This window comes from Clupea harengus, chromosome 15 (genome assembly GCF_900700415.2).
Source record: "Clupea harengus chromosome 15, Ch_v2.0.2, whole genome shotgun sequence".
Classification (NCBI taxonomy): domain Eukaryota; kingdom Metazoa; phylum Chordata; class Actinopteri; order Clupeiformes; family Clupeidae; genus Clupea; species Clupea harengus.
Genome location: NC_045166.1, coordinates 14,595,114 through 14,607,613, shown reverse-complemented (window position 1 = coordinate 14,607,613; position 12,500 = coordinate 14,595,114). Strand labels below are relative to the sequence as shown.

The window sequence follows — 12,500 nt, the reverse complement described above, 5'->3', positions numbered from 1 at the left end:
CCCTTCCAGTTTCAGCGTTTTGGTCCACTTGGCGTTTCTGTTGGAAGATCTTGAAGACATTAGGCTGTATTCTGGCCTAAGAGTGAAATGAACGATGCGATGCTACAAAATACGTAACCATACATTTTTACAGCTCTATTTTGTATATCCATTACTGTGAAATTGTAGGTGCACGAAAGCCAGTTTGACCTACTTCTAAACGCATATCGCCGGCGTAGAAGCTGACATTCGATTCCTTGAACAAATGTAATAAACTAACGATGGGTGTAGCGCATGAAATATTGATGTGGGCTCGCCTGGATGAACTGAATTTGCACTGTCAATAAAGACATCGGAAGTGTTACACCACTGACGTCGGCTCGATGAAAGCAAAACAATGACGACACACAGCAAGATAAAATGTAGCACATCACCAGCCTACTCCTGCAGTCTCACTCTCAAACGCACAAACGCACACGCAGCTTTCACAGATTGATTACTGTATTTGAAAACAGGCTGTAGGCAGACTGTGGTGAATATAACAGTATATAAGGGTTTTGGTCCTATGTAGTTTACATAACAGCAATAGATGCGTTATCTACAGAACACGTTGTGCTGTCTGATTCTCCAACTAGGGTATTTCAATGGAAATGTTTAACTGAAAGCAGAACGAATCAACTCTGTTTGTCGACAGTTGGTCCCTCCGTGTTAATGTAATGCTATTACTTTGATATAATAGCAATCTGAGAGAGCAGGCTATGGAGAAGAAACGCCGATATTACAGATGGGAAATAATTCGCTACATCTTGGCCACATCAAATTAAGCAAACTTGTTTTGAAGATTTTAAGCTGTGCATAAAACATATAGGACTAGTTACGTTGCAATCTTCCTATTTTGAGAAGGCCTAACCATGTATCACTATTATGCATTTAGGCACTGCTGCATTGACGCACGGTTTTACACATAGCCCTAATAAGATATATAATATTTACCACATAACAATGGCACCGGGCTGAATTGTAGCCTGCGCTTACAAATTGTAGCCTGCGCTGATTGGAAAGTTCCCTGAATGTTTGAATGAAACGATTGACAGAGATGGCTATAGTTTGTGAAGTCCTCTGGAAATAAGGAACACAACCTGTTCTGGGATCTGTGCACAATAAGAGCTTGAACAGTGATATTCAGCTTGGGAGTCACCGACCCGACCCCCGGACGAGAGTGAGGCGCCTAGGATGAGATAAGACAATCAACCAGCTCGCTCAAAGCCCTCTGAAGAGTGGGCAGTTTAGATCACGTGGTCACAGACGTCGACGAAGGGCGCTGTTAGCTGTGGCTTAGAGCTTGTTGACGCCACCTTGTGGTTAGCCAAGGAATGGGAACGGGTCACCCACCCGGCTCTGTCAAAGTCTGAACAAATGTAGTAGTACTGGATTGTGGCGCTTAATCCCCGATAGCAGAGCGTTTAAAACACAAATAATAAAAATACCACTAAACAATAATACAAATATTGATTTGAGTATAAATATAACAGGATGCTGATGAACCAGAAAGGAATGGAACTGTCCTTAATGTCGCTATTATCTACTAGTCAGGTATCCCCACACTATGACAGATAGGCCTGAGCAAGTGTATACGAGTATAAGAGTATATATACTGTATAAGATTTCCCCTGCCATGGACGCTTATTGAGAAGGAGGTAGGTAAGAGGGTCAACCTCAGCTCTATTTTTATCAAACACACACAGAGTTACAGACTCAAAATACACATGAGCCTCTCGCTTTGCTGCCTGCTATATGGATGTGTGCAGCAGCAGCACCTATGGAGGAAGTCAAGGAGTCCTGAAACTTGAATCCATTAAAGCGTCTCATCTCTTGAAATGCGTTTGTTGAAGGCTCCTCCTTGCTTCCCGATGTCATCCAAGGGCTCAGTGAAATAATTGACTGTAAGGTTCCTAGACCCTTGACCGTGAAAACGGCTGTCTTGTGATAACCAATCCAGTGTGAGAACAGATGGTTCAGACAGTTACAGCGTAATAAACCACATCTTGACCTCTGTAGATGGAACACGGTAGTGGGAAGTAGACAGGCTTTGGCAGGTAGTAAACCCAATGACCCATAAAGCAACTGCATCCAGTACCAGAGAACCGCAGAACCGTGGCTCAGACCTGACCCATCAAATAGCTGAACCCTCTGTTGCCCCGGGTTACAAAGTGAGGGGTCAGGGAGATGAAATGAAGTGACTGAGAGGCCGTTAGTCGTCTCTGTCCCTCAGAGACACCCGTCTCCTTCTCTCTGTCACATTTTCTTCTGGATTCATTAGATGAGAAGGAGTAGACCTAAATTATTTCTATTTCGTTTTATTTCTCGTAAAAAAAATCATTGCTTCATTTATGATGGATTTATCATTTGTTTGGCCCTGAGCAAAAACACTTAAGTTGTGAAAAGTACTTCATCACCACGTGAATTGGTGTCTATCTCTTCATCATTCTTTTCTACTTTCAGTTTCTCTTTAAATTCTTGCTCATGCATATGTATTCGTCCTTACTGTTTCCTGAGTAAAAACACCTTGAGTATAGAGGCTGCCATACACACTCACACACATTAAAAACACTTGGACCAGGAACGTGGGCATCAAGCTCTCTCCCACTGTAAGGTAAAGATGGAACCAAAAGACAGCACAGCAATTGGTTCACCCCACTTTCCCTGCCGGTTCCCAATGACCGTGGCTGCCAATCTTGTTGTGGTGGCTTCCTACGCTGCAGCTAACTGTGACAGAGGTCTGGCCCGGGCCCTGTGCCAGATACGGGCCAGATGTGGGCCCAAACATGATCTTGGATCTGAACCGGTTGAGGCAACTAGCTAGGCTGTCTGAGTGGGTTGAATGAAAGCTGCAGAGGAGGAACCCATACAGTAGCCTGGTCTATGGAATAGCAAGGTTGGGCCCACCGCCAGGACAATAAAGAGAGAGGGAGAGAGAGAGAGAGACAGAGTGACATAGAGAGAGAAAGGGGGAGAGAGAGAGATAGGGAGGGAGACAAAGAGAGAGAGGGTGGGAGAGAAAGAGATCCAGGCTTATCGCTGCTGCTTAACTAATGCAGCCGCTTTGTTTGATGGCAAGCTTCCACCATCCCATAATCCTCCTTTCACTTGTCTGGTCAGGTCTCCTCTCATCTTTTCAACTGTTTCCTCTCCTCTTCTCTACTCCACTCTCCTCTTCTCTTCTCTTCTCTCCTCACCACTCTACCCCCCTGTCCTCTCCTATTCTCTTCTTCCCTCTCTTTGCTCCTCCTCTCTCCACATTTACCCTTTCCTCTCCTCTCCTCTAATTTCTCTTTTCCTCCTCTCCTCTCCTTTCCTCTCATCTAATTTCTCTCTTCCTCCTCCTAAACTCGTCATCCTGACTGGTCTGTTCTTCTTCTCTCTCTCTCTCCTCTCCTCTCCTCCTCTCCTCTCCTCTTCAGTCCCCTCCTCTCTTCTCCTCTTCTGTCCTCTCCTCCCCACCTGCATGTTCTCTTCTCCTTGCCTCTCCTCCACCTCTTCTTTCTCTCTAATTTCTCTTTCCCTCACTTTCTCCCTCTGTTTCCCTCATCTTTGCTCTCCTGTTTCCTCGTTTGTTCATAAAAAGAATGGTGTCAATGTGCTTTATAGAACTCAAGCTGTGAAGCTTGCCAGCCCATAGAACAAGAACAGATGTGACAGTTGCATGGAAAAACTCCCAAAATAAATCCAGTGATGGATGCCTCAGGGTCCAGTTGCCACCCCCCCCCCCCCCCCCCCCTATATCTGCAGTCTCAGGTTACACAGACACAGGACATAAGAAGGCCTGGTCATCAGCTGTGTATATGTGTCTGAAATGGAGACTTCTGTCCAGCACTGAAAGACACCAACTGATCCACTATCTCCAAGAGTATGTCACTCGGTCACGTGGTGCTTCTATCTAGAAACTGATCTCATCATTAGTCGGGGAAAAAATCCAACCAAAGGTTAACCTGCTTGAAAGCATAGGGCGGTTCTAAACAAGGCAAGACTATTGTATTTATATTAGGGATGGGCATTCGATTAAATTGTCTTAATCGATCGTCGGGAGAATTAACGATCGATTTTCGATTAATCATTAATATTTTTATATTAAAATTCACTATTTATAGGCTATATTAAAATGCAGTGAAAATAGAAAAAACACAGCGTGTTTCCTCATTGAGATATTTATTACAAGATGAACAACTCTTGTGGCAGTTAAACTTACAAGATGGACAACTCTTGTGGCAGTTAAACGGGATCCGTTCAATGGTTACACTTGAAAATATGCGCTGCTGTACTCTTAAGCAGCGGAGCCGACAGCTAGAAGCCGGTGCTCATAAACACAACTGACCTTCGTTTTTTTTTCTCTCTAACTAATTAATCTCACATTTTGAAATTCATTCATCTAGATTCATCGTGATTAAAAGTTTGTTTTCTTTCAAAGACTAAATCTTATAAATTAACGAGTAATCACTTCATTCATTATTTTAGACACTGTTGTTTAATTGTATTTTGTTCGTGCTCTCTCGCCATCAGCCAAGGAATGTATGCGAGACACAATGGTGCCCCTCGACGGTAAATCGTAAGAATTGTCCCCTGAAGCAATTCGAATCACCTCAGTCAGCCCGCCGTCTTCAACTATGTTGATGGGCCGACAGTCACCCGCAACCTAAACTGCTACAGCGTTGGTAACCTTTTCACGGACTGGTCTAGTTAATTTCCTAGAGAAGTCGTGGAGTGTGGGTTGGCGACCATCTAACCTGGGACTGCTTTCTGTCGGGTGCTTTGCATTAAGGTGATAACTTAAAGATGAGCTGCTTCTGTGATAGCTACATTCAGCTTGACAAATGCTACATACAACTTTAGTTTTGTCGATTGTTCTGTCATTTTGCCTCTTAAACAGAAACTTTCCGCCCAACAATCCCTCAGCTCTCTCCATCTTCAACTAGCGTCTCGGTCTCTTCTATCTAACTGACTGCAGACAAGGGGCGGTTTCGTGCCACGGGTCAACGCGCACCGGAAGTAAACAAAGTTGCGTTAACTGCGTTCAAATATTTGATTGCATTAATCTCCGCCACAATAATCTCATAGAATAACGCGTTAACTTTGACAGCCCTAAAATAAATAAATTACACGCACACTACGCAACAGAACATGCATTAGTTTTAATCGATGAAAAAATAATTTCATCGAGGAAATTCTTAATGATCAATTAATCGATCGTCGATTAATTATGCCCATCCCTAATTTATATAGTGCATGTCATACATAAACACATTACAAAGTTCTTCATTTTGGTTTGTGAAACATATACAACACACACCTGAAACTCTTAAAATTGTAAGTATGCCTAAGGATGCCTAAGGGTGCCTAAGGATATGACCTCAATGCTACCACATTCAGAAACTGACATTGGGAGTCTATCTCTGATTTTACTTCAGTGACAAAAGTACAGTACTGTCTGATGCAAATCAGAAATTCCCTCTGTAAGACATCCTACAGAGAGAATTTACCATCTCCTGAGCTGCACAGTCATTTCATGAGGGGAAGCACTTACTTGCACTTTCTTCACTTCTCTTTCCTGCTCCTCTTCTCCCCTCCTCTCCTCCCCTCTTTTACCTTCTTCACTCTTCTCCTCTCTCCTCCCCCCTCCTCTCCTCTTCTCTTCACCTCCCTACCCCTCTCCTCCCCTCTTCTACCTTCTTCTCTTCTCCTCCTCTCCTCTCCTCTCCTCTCCTACCCTCTCATTTCATGGGATCACCACCCTCTCTTCTCCACTCCTCTCCTCTACTCTCCTCTCCTTTGCGGTCGATGCATTTATATTTACATTGCTATAAGAGAGTGAGCATCAGCTACAGAGCCACATACAGTATCCCACTCTTCCCTTGGCCCTTTCCTGAGTGCTGGACACTGACTGAAGACATGACTGACCTGGACCTGTGGTACCTAAGGGAGTAAAAGAACACACAGAGCTCCTATGCAGGACTTATTTTAAAACACTGGCTGAGGCCTGAAGGAAAGACAGATAAACACAGCTGCTGGCCAGACTATGCACTATGCAATTTATGGTTCGGGTCGGAACACCCTGGGAAAATGAAATTCGCTGACTATTTTGTCAAAAGATGCCAGTTATAGCATATTAGCAAGCTTTTATCAGTGCCAATTGGGCTGTTGGTGGTGATTGAAATAGTTTTACACTAAAATCACCATATGCTAGTTCCATACTGAAAAGTCCACTCATTCATTTCTTCCCACAGAAACCGAGCCAATGATGGTTTAGACACCAATAAACATAAGAAATATGTTGAGAAACTTATACACATATATTTGAGAATTTACCACCTCTACAAATTACGTGCACACACAAATGAACACATGCCCACACAGACCTCATTAGTCTACACCAGACAATGAGACTTGAATACATACCTGTATGAATCAGGATGAACAACTCAAAAGACTTCACACACACGCACACAGACACGCACATGCACACACACACACACACACACACACACACAAACACACACATGCATGGCAGCAAGGGTCATGGCTATGGCCTTCCTGCCTAGCAATCACTTTTATCACAACCCAGTAATTAACAAACATGCAGGCACACTCGAACACACGCACACATACTCGAACACATGCACACACACTCGGACACATGCACACAAAAATATACACACCGCACTTCAGGCATCCTCTCACTCAGAATGACAGAAACCCTTTTCAACTAGAGCCTATGAAAACAGCTCAGGTGATAACGTAGCCTATCTGATTAGAAGTTATAATTACACATGCTGTCAATCTTGTGCTACGATGACTTTCCATCTCTATTGAGGTCTTCGGGGATCTTCATGCAAAAGGAGTTCCATGATTCCAAGATGTTTAAATGCCTTCATTTCATACCATGAAACTTCAACTCTAATGGGATCTTCTGGGATTCTATGATGTTTAAATTCCTTCCTTATGGTCCCTTGAAACTTCAACTCTAATGGGATTTTCTGGGATCTCAATTCATACAGAGCTTCTATGGCACTGTGGCTTAGTTGGTCGAAGCGCTTGTTTTGTAAATCCTGGGTTTAAATCCCAGCAGTGCCTTATGTTGGAATATATTAATTCATACAGAGCTTCTATGGCGCTGTGGCTTAGTTGGTCAAAGCGCCTGTCTAGTAAACAGTCGATCATGGGTTCCAATCCCAGCAGTGCCTTATGTTTAAAAAGAAAACCATGATTCTATGATGTTCAAATGCCTGCCTTGTGGTACCTTGAATAATGAACTCTTATTGGATGTTCTGGGTTCTCAATTCATACGAAGCTTCTATGGCGCTGTCTATACCCACGCACATAAACTTACAAAGGTTCAAATCCCAGCAGTTCCTCATACACATACTAAAAGAATACACACAGATCTATGTAAAAAAAGCACACTCAAGTTCATGCATAATTTCATACAGAAGCAGCAAATATGTTATTGTTTCAACAACAAAAAGACAAACATTTCCACACACAGAGAGAATAACTTAATCTCTGCTGTCAAAATGAAAGAGTTTTTTATAAACTGGCAGCCTGAGAGAGTATTTAGGATGGTAAAGTAGCATAGCTCCTGATCATCAGTTGCAGTTACACCTGCTGTCAATGTTTGTCTCAGGTTACCTTTAAATTTCAACTCTATTTGGAGGTTGTGGGAAGTCAAGCCACATGACAATTTTATGGCGCTGTGGCTTAAATGGTTAAAGCGCCTGTCTAGTAAACAGGAGATCCTGGGTTTGAATCTCAGCAGAGCCTTATGTACGTCCAAGAAGTAAAAAAGAAAAACATGTTTAAATGCCTCACTTTCATACCTTGAAACTTGAATTGTAATTGCATCTTCTGGGATCTCAATTAATTCAGAGCTTCTATGGCTCTGTGGCTTAGTTGGTTCCAGTGCTTTACTAGTGAATAGGAGATCCCAGCAGAACCTTGTTTTGCATGAATTTGGCAAACAGTTAACATCATGGGTTTAATTCCTCTGAATCGTGATAAAATGTGCTGATAAACCACATATCCCTAAACTCTACTAGGAGAAAAAAAAAAGTCAAGCCTGTGAGAGCATGGTTCACCATTGGATGAAATCTGGCAAGGGCAAGGGGATCTTCTGATTCTCCTCTAGTAAGAATCTTCTCTTCACGTGGGTTCAGCAGGCAGCCATACCTCGAGTCAAATTAGTGGTGACAATGCTTTCTCTTTCGAAACTCATGACATGGGTCACACCACCACTGTTGTCTCTGAACTAACAAGGGTTCCCCTCACAGTGAGTGTGTAGTGGCTCACTAAGAAGGGCATGCCTGCCGTAACAATTCATTCACTTTTACATTTCAGCTCCAGACTGGGGGAGAAAGAAGCATTCTGTTGTGTGAATGAACCATGTGTCCACAGAAGAGTGTGGATCGATCAGCTGAGGAGCCATTGTTGTACACTTAGTTCAGGACACAAAGAGAGTATGCCATCTGGTGGTCACAGCACAGAATAACACCACTTATCAAGTCAGGGCAGTTTTGAATATCACTTTTCTAAAATGAAATGGTTATAAATAATTTCATGTCACACTACATACACACAGTCATGTTAAGTGATGGTCATGTGCTGTTTGTAAACTCACTCACATTTCTAAAAGGCTGTGTCTAAACTTGTGGAATTACATCTCTAAAGCTGATCTCCTGGCAGACACATGCTGCCGGGGTTGGGTTAGGTGTGGTTCTGGCCGGGGTTACTGTGAAGTTCAGTCCAGTCCAGTCCATTAGATATAGGAATGATGTAGTGATTTCAGTCCAGTCCAGTCCATTAGATATAGGAATGATGTAGTGATTTCAGTTCAGTCCAGTCCATTAGGTATAGGAATGATGTAGTGATTTCACTGCTCTGAATGTTTTTGACTAACATGCATAGTTAAGGATACCCAGTTTATTTCCAGATTCAGTATGCAGAAAAGGAATTTCCCTGTTTGATGTTTTTTTATTTATTATTTGTTTGTTTGTACGAGGTTGTGAACACAGTTTGTTGCCATGGACACTTCCTGCTTATGTTTCAGCGTGTTAGACGGTAACATCCCATGTGATGCTGACACATCTTCAAATTGGATTTGAGTGTGTGGCGCTGTCTGTGAGGGAGAACAGAACCACTGAGCAGACCGCCGCTGCCGCGCAGCAGAGTGGAGTTGGAGACCACGGAGGCAGACATGTGGAAGTTATGGTGACTGAGATCCCTGGCCACACACTGTGGATCACATCACACCTGTTACAATGTAACAGCTATGAAGTACAGTATAGTATGTGGAGAACTGTGGTGTAATAGCATATTGATAATTAGTATTTGACCAAAACAAGGGGTTAGAGTTAGTGTTTGGATTATATTCAGGGGCTATGTTAGTTCAGAGTTTTAAACACGTTGCTACACAATGATAATAATGTACCAAGAGGTTTGTAAAAGTAACACACATAAATATCTGACCACAGAACTCAGAACTCAGCCATAAATGGCATCTGGAATATCAAATAAGTGTTAGCACTTTACAGGCAACGCCTGCTACCCTGTAACTACTGTGAAGTGCTGTGTAATGGAAGACGTACAGTATATACACGTATAACATAGTAGCACATATGCAGAAGAGAAGCATATCTAGTCCTAACTAAGGTCTTCGTTGGGTTTGTGATTGAGTAAAAGGTAATAGAAGGTTAGATTATCGATGTGTTGTGTGACACAAAAACAAAAACTGGATCAAACTGTATGCGATGGTGTATCTATTAGTAATGTAACGATGGCTATGTCAAGTGTAACCACAAAATATCTGACCACAGAGCTCACCCTGCAAGCCAGTAAAGTAAAGCTCTATAGCCTTATGGCAGGTAGGCCATCCATGTGTTGTTGGTCTGTCAGTGTAATGAAATGATTCAATGTTAAGTCAGCCTGTCTCCAATAGCCACAGACTTTGGGCCACATTTAGTCTTGATCTGATGCAGATAATGAAACACCACTGACATACAGTATCTAATCATGAAACACCACTGCCATACAGTATCTAATCATGAAATACTACTGCCATACAGTATCTAATCATGAAATACCACTGCCATACAGTAGCTAATCATGAAATACTACTGACATGCAGTATCTAATCATGAAATACCACTGACATGCAGTATCTAATCATGAAATACTACTGACATGCAGTATCTAATCATGAAATACTACTGCCATACAGAATCAGTAATGAACTACTACTGACATACAGTATCTAATCATGAAATACTACTGACATGCAGTATCTAATCATGAAATATACTACTGACATATAACATCAGTAATTAAATACTACTGACATTGATAGGTGTAGGGGACCATCCAAATAAAGAGGGTTTTTAATCTGAGTGTCTGTAGATAGTCTATAGGGGACCATCCAAATAAACTGTGAACTTTTTTCCAGTGTTACAGTGTGCTTTATAAGCTGATGGCTATGTAATATGTGTGGTCCCTTCATTGGGGCATGAACTACAGGATGCCCACATAAATAAAAGGAGGCGATCCCGTGGCCAGTGGCAGGTATGTCGGGGAGGGCAGGGAGGGCAGGGATGGCGGGGAGATTGCTGACACTGGCCAACCTCCAGATGGCAAGGGGTGTGTGTGTGTGTGTGTGTGTGGAGATGATGCCAGGTGAAAGAAAATCAGTAATGGTCTCCTTTGAGTTTGAATCTGGTCTCAAATCTGGTCTCCGAGTCTTTGAGTCCTCCCAAGTCTGGCCTCCTCTACTCCAGTGCCATGGGTCTGGGGAGAGAGAGTCCTCCACAGAGACTTACACAACAGGCGAAGGTATCTGAGCTGTAATTGCATTAGGGTCCCGTGGAGTTGTCAAGTCAGGGCATGTTTGTGAGCACACAGCCACAGTCTCTCACGCCCTCTCTCTGTCTCTCTCCCTCCCTCCCTCTCTCTTTCTCTCCCTCTTTTTTTCTCTCTCTCCCTTTCTCTCTCTCTCTCTCTCTCTCTCTCTCCCTCCCTCCCTCTTTCATGTTTGTGAGCATGCAGCCACAGTCTCTCACCCTCTCTCTCTCACCCCCTCTCTCTCTCCCTCCCTCTCTCTCCCTCTCTCTCCCCCCTTTCTCTATCCCTCTCTCTCTCTCTCCCTCCCTCATGTTTGTGAGCATGCAGCCACAGTCCCATGACTGCTGGGATCGGCCCAGGAGGAGAAATACAGGAACACAGGGCAGGAAGGAGAGGAGTGAGAGCAGGCTTCTTATTCTGCTTCACTGCTCTACCCCCCCCCCTCTCTTTGTCTCTCTCACTCTTTCCCACCCTCTCTCTCTCTATCCCTCTCTCTGTCTCTCCCTCTCTCTCTCTCTCTATTGGTTGTGAGAGGTGATGCCAAGTTTAATGCATAGGGACACACACAAACATTCTTGCTTCCTCTCTCTCTCTCTCTCTCTCTCTCTCTATCTACCTTACTCAGATACTCTCTCTCTCTTTCTCTCTCTATCTCACAAAGACACACATAAATGTTATTCCAGGAGGGATCAGCTCTTGAGAAAAGCGAGCAGGCTTCTTTAGGGTTTTCTGCCATCACGATTTCTGGCAATGGAACTCTGGAATCCTGTAGTGAGATGGCAATACCAAGCTTAATGGATATGGAAATACACAACAATTTGTATTGCCTCTCTCTCTCTCTCTCTCTCTCGCTCACTCACACACACACACACACACACACACACACACCCACACACATAAACTGGATTATAAAAGAAGCATTTTAGTTAGTCACAGAGAGCTAATTGAGGGTACAATAGTGTGGTTTGTGCAGGTAATGACAATGTTACCATGGCAATATGCTGCCAGAATCCACATACCTCTCCCTTTCTTGCACACACACACACATCACACACTGCTCAACATCCCTAGAAATTATTCGGTGCAATCCTCAAAATACCAAACTCACTCATTTCCATGGCAACTCGCACACAATTCCTGCTCTCATGATAACCATCATTTTCAAGACTGTCAGATAAACACCGCATCACTATGGTGACATGCCACCAAATGGCCATTGTGACATTCCAGCCATCCCAACTCCACTGCCTAGCTCACACTTTGCTAGTTTTTCCTGAAGTATGAATTCATGTTATTTCGGTGACAGAACAGATCCATACCACAGTCCTTTACAATGGTCCTTTTCAAGTGATTCCTGCTTGCTGGGTCTCTGAATGTTTCAGGTGTGAAGGATCAGGTAAGGTTGAAGCGTGAACTTGCGCCGATTTAGTTCCAAAGTCACATGCTGCAGAACCACCTCAAGACTACATTTATTTGCCTGCCTTGTTCATAGAGAAACAATTTATGAACACTTTTCCTGCACTGAAGCCAAACCATGAGAGACGCTCTCACACTGTGTGGTTTAACTCAATTGATCAACTTAATTGATCCAAAGAGATCTGGATGTTGCTCTCCTGAGTCAGCAAAGATCTGGCTTCACTGGT

General features: G+C 43.2%; 1 protein-coding gene and 1 non-coding gene across 2 annotated transcripts in view; one reads left to right on the top strand and one right to left on the bottom strand.

Moving 5' to 3' along the window:
- Positions 1-1,011, bottom strand: part of pak5 (p21 protein (Cdc42/Rac)-activated kinase 5) — an 88,972-nt gene extending 87,961 nt beyond the window's left edge. The window contains exon 1 of the mRNA XM_031581385.2: positions 1-1,011. This exon is cut by the window's left edge and continues 360 nt beyond it. The gene's annotated coding sequence lies outside the window, so the exon portion shown is untranslated.
- Positions 1,012-7,717: 6,706 nt separating this feature from the next.
- trnat-agu lies at positions 7,718-7,791 on the top strand. The gene has a single exon. It is a non-coding gene; the product is annotated as a tRNA-Thr (tRNA).
- Positions 7,792-12,500: the final 4,709 nt, after the last annotated feature.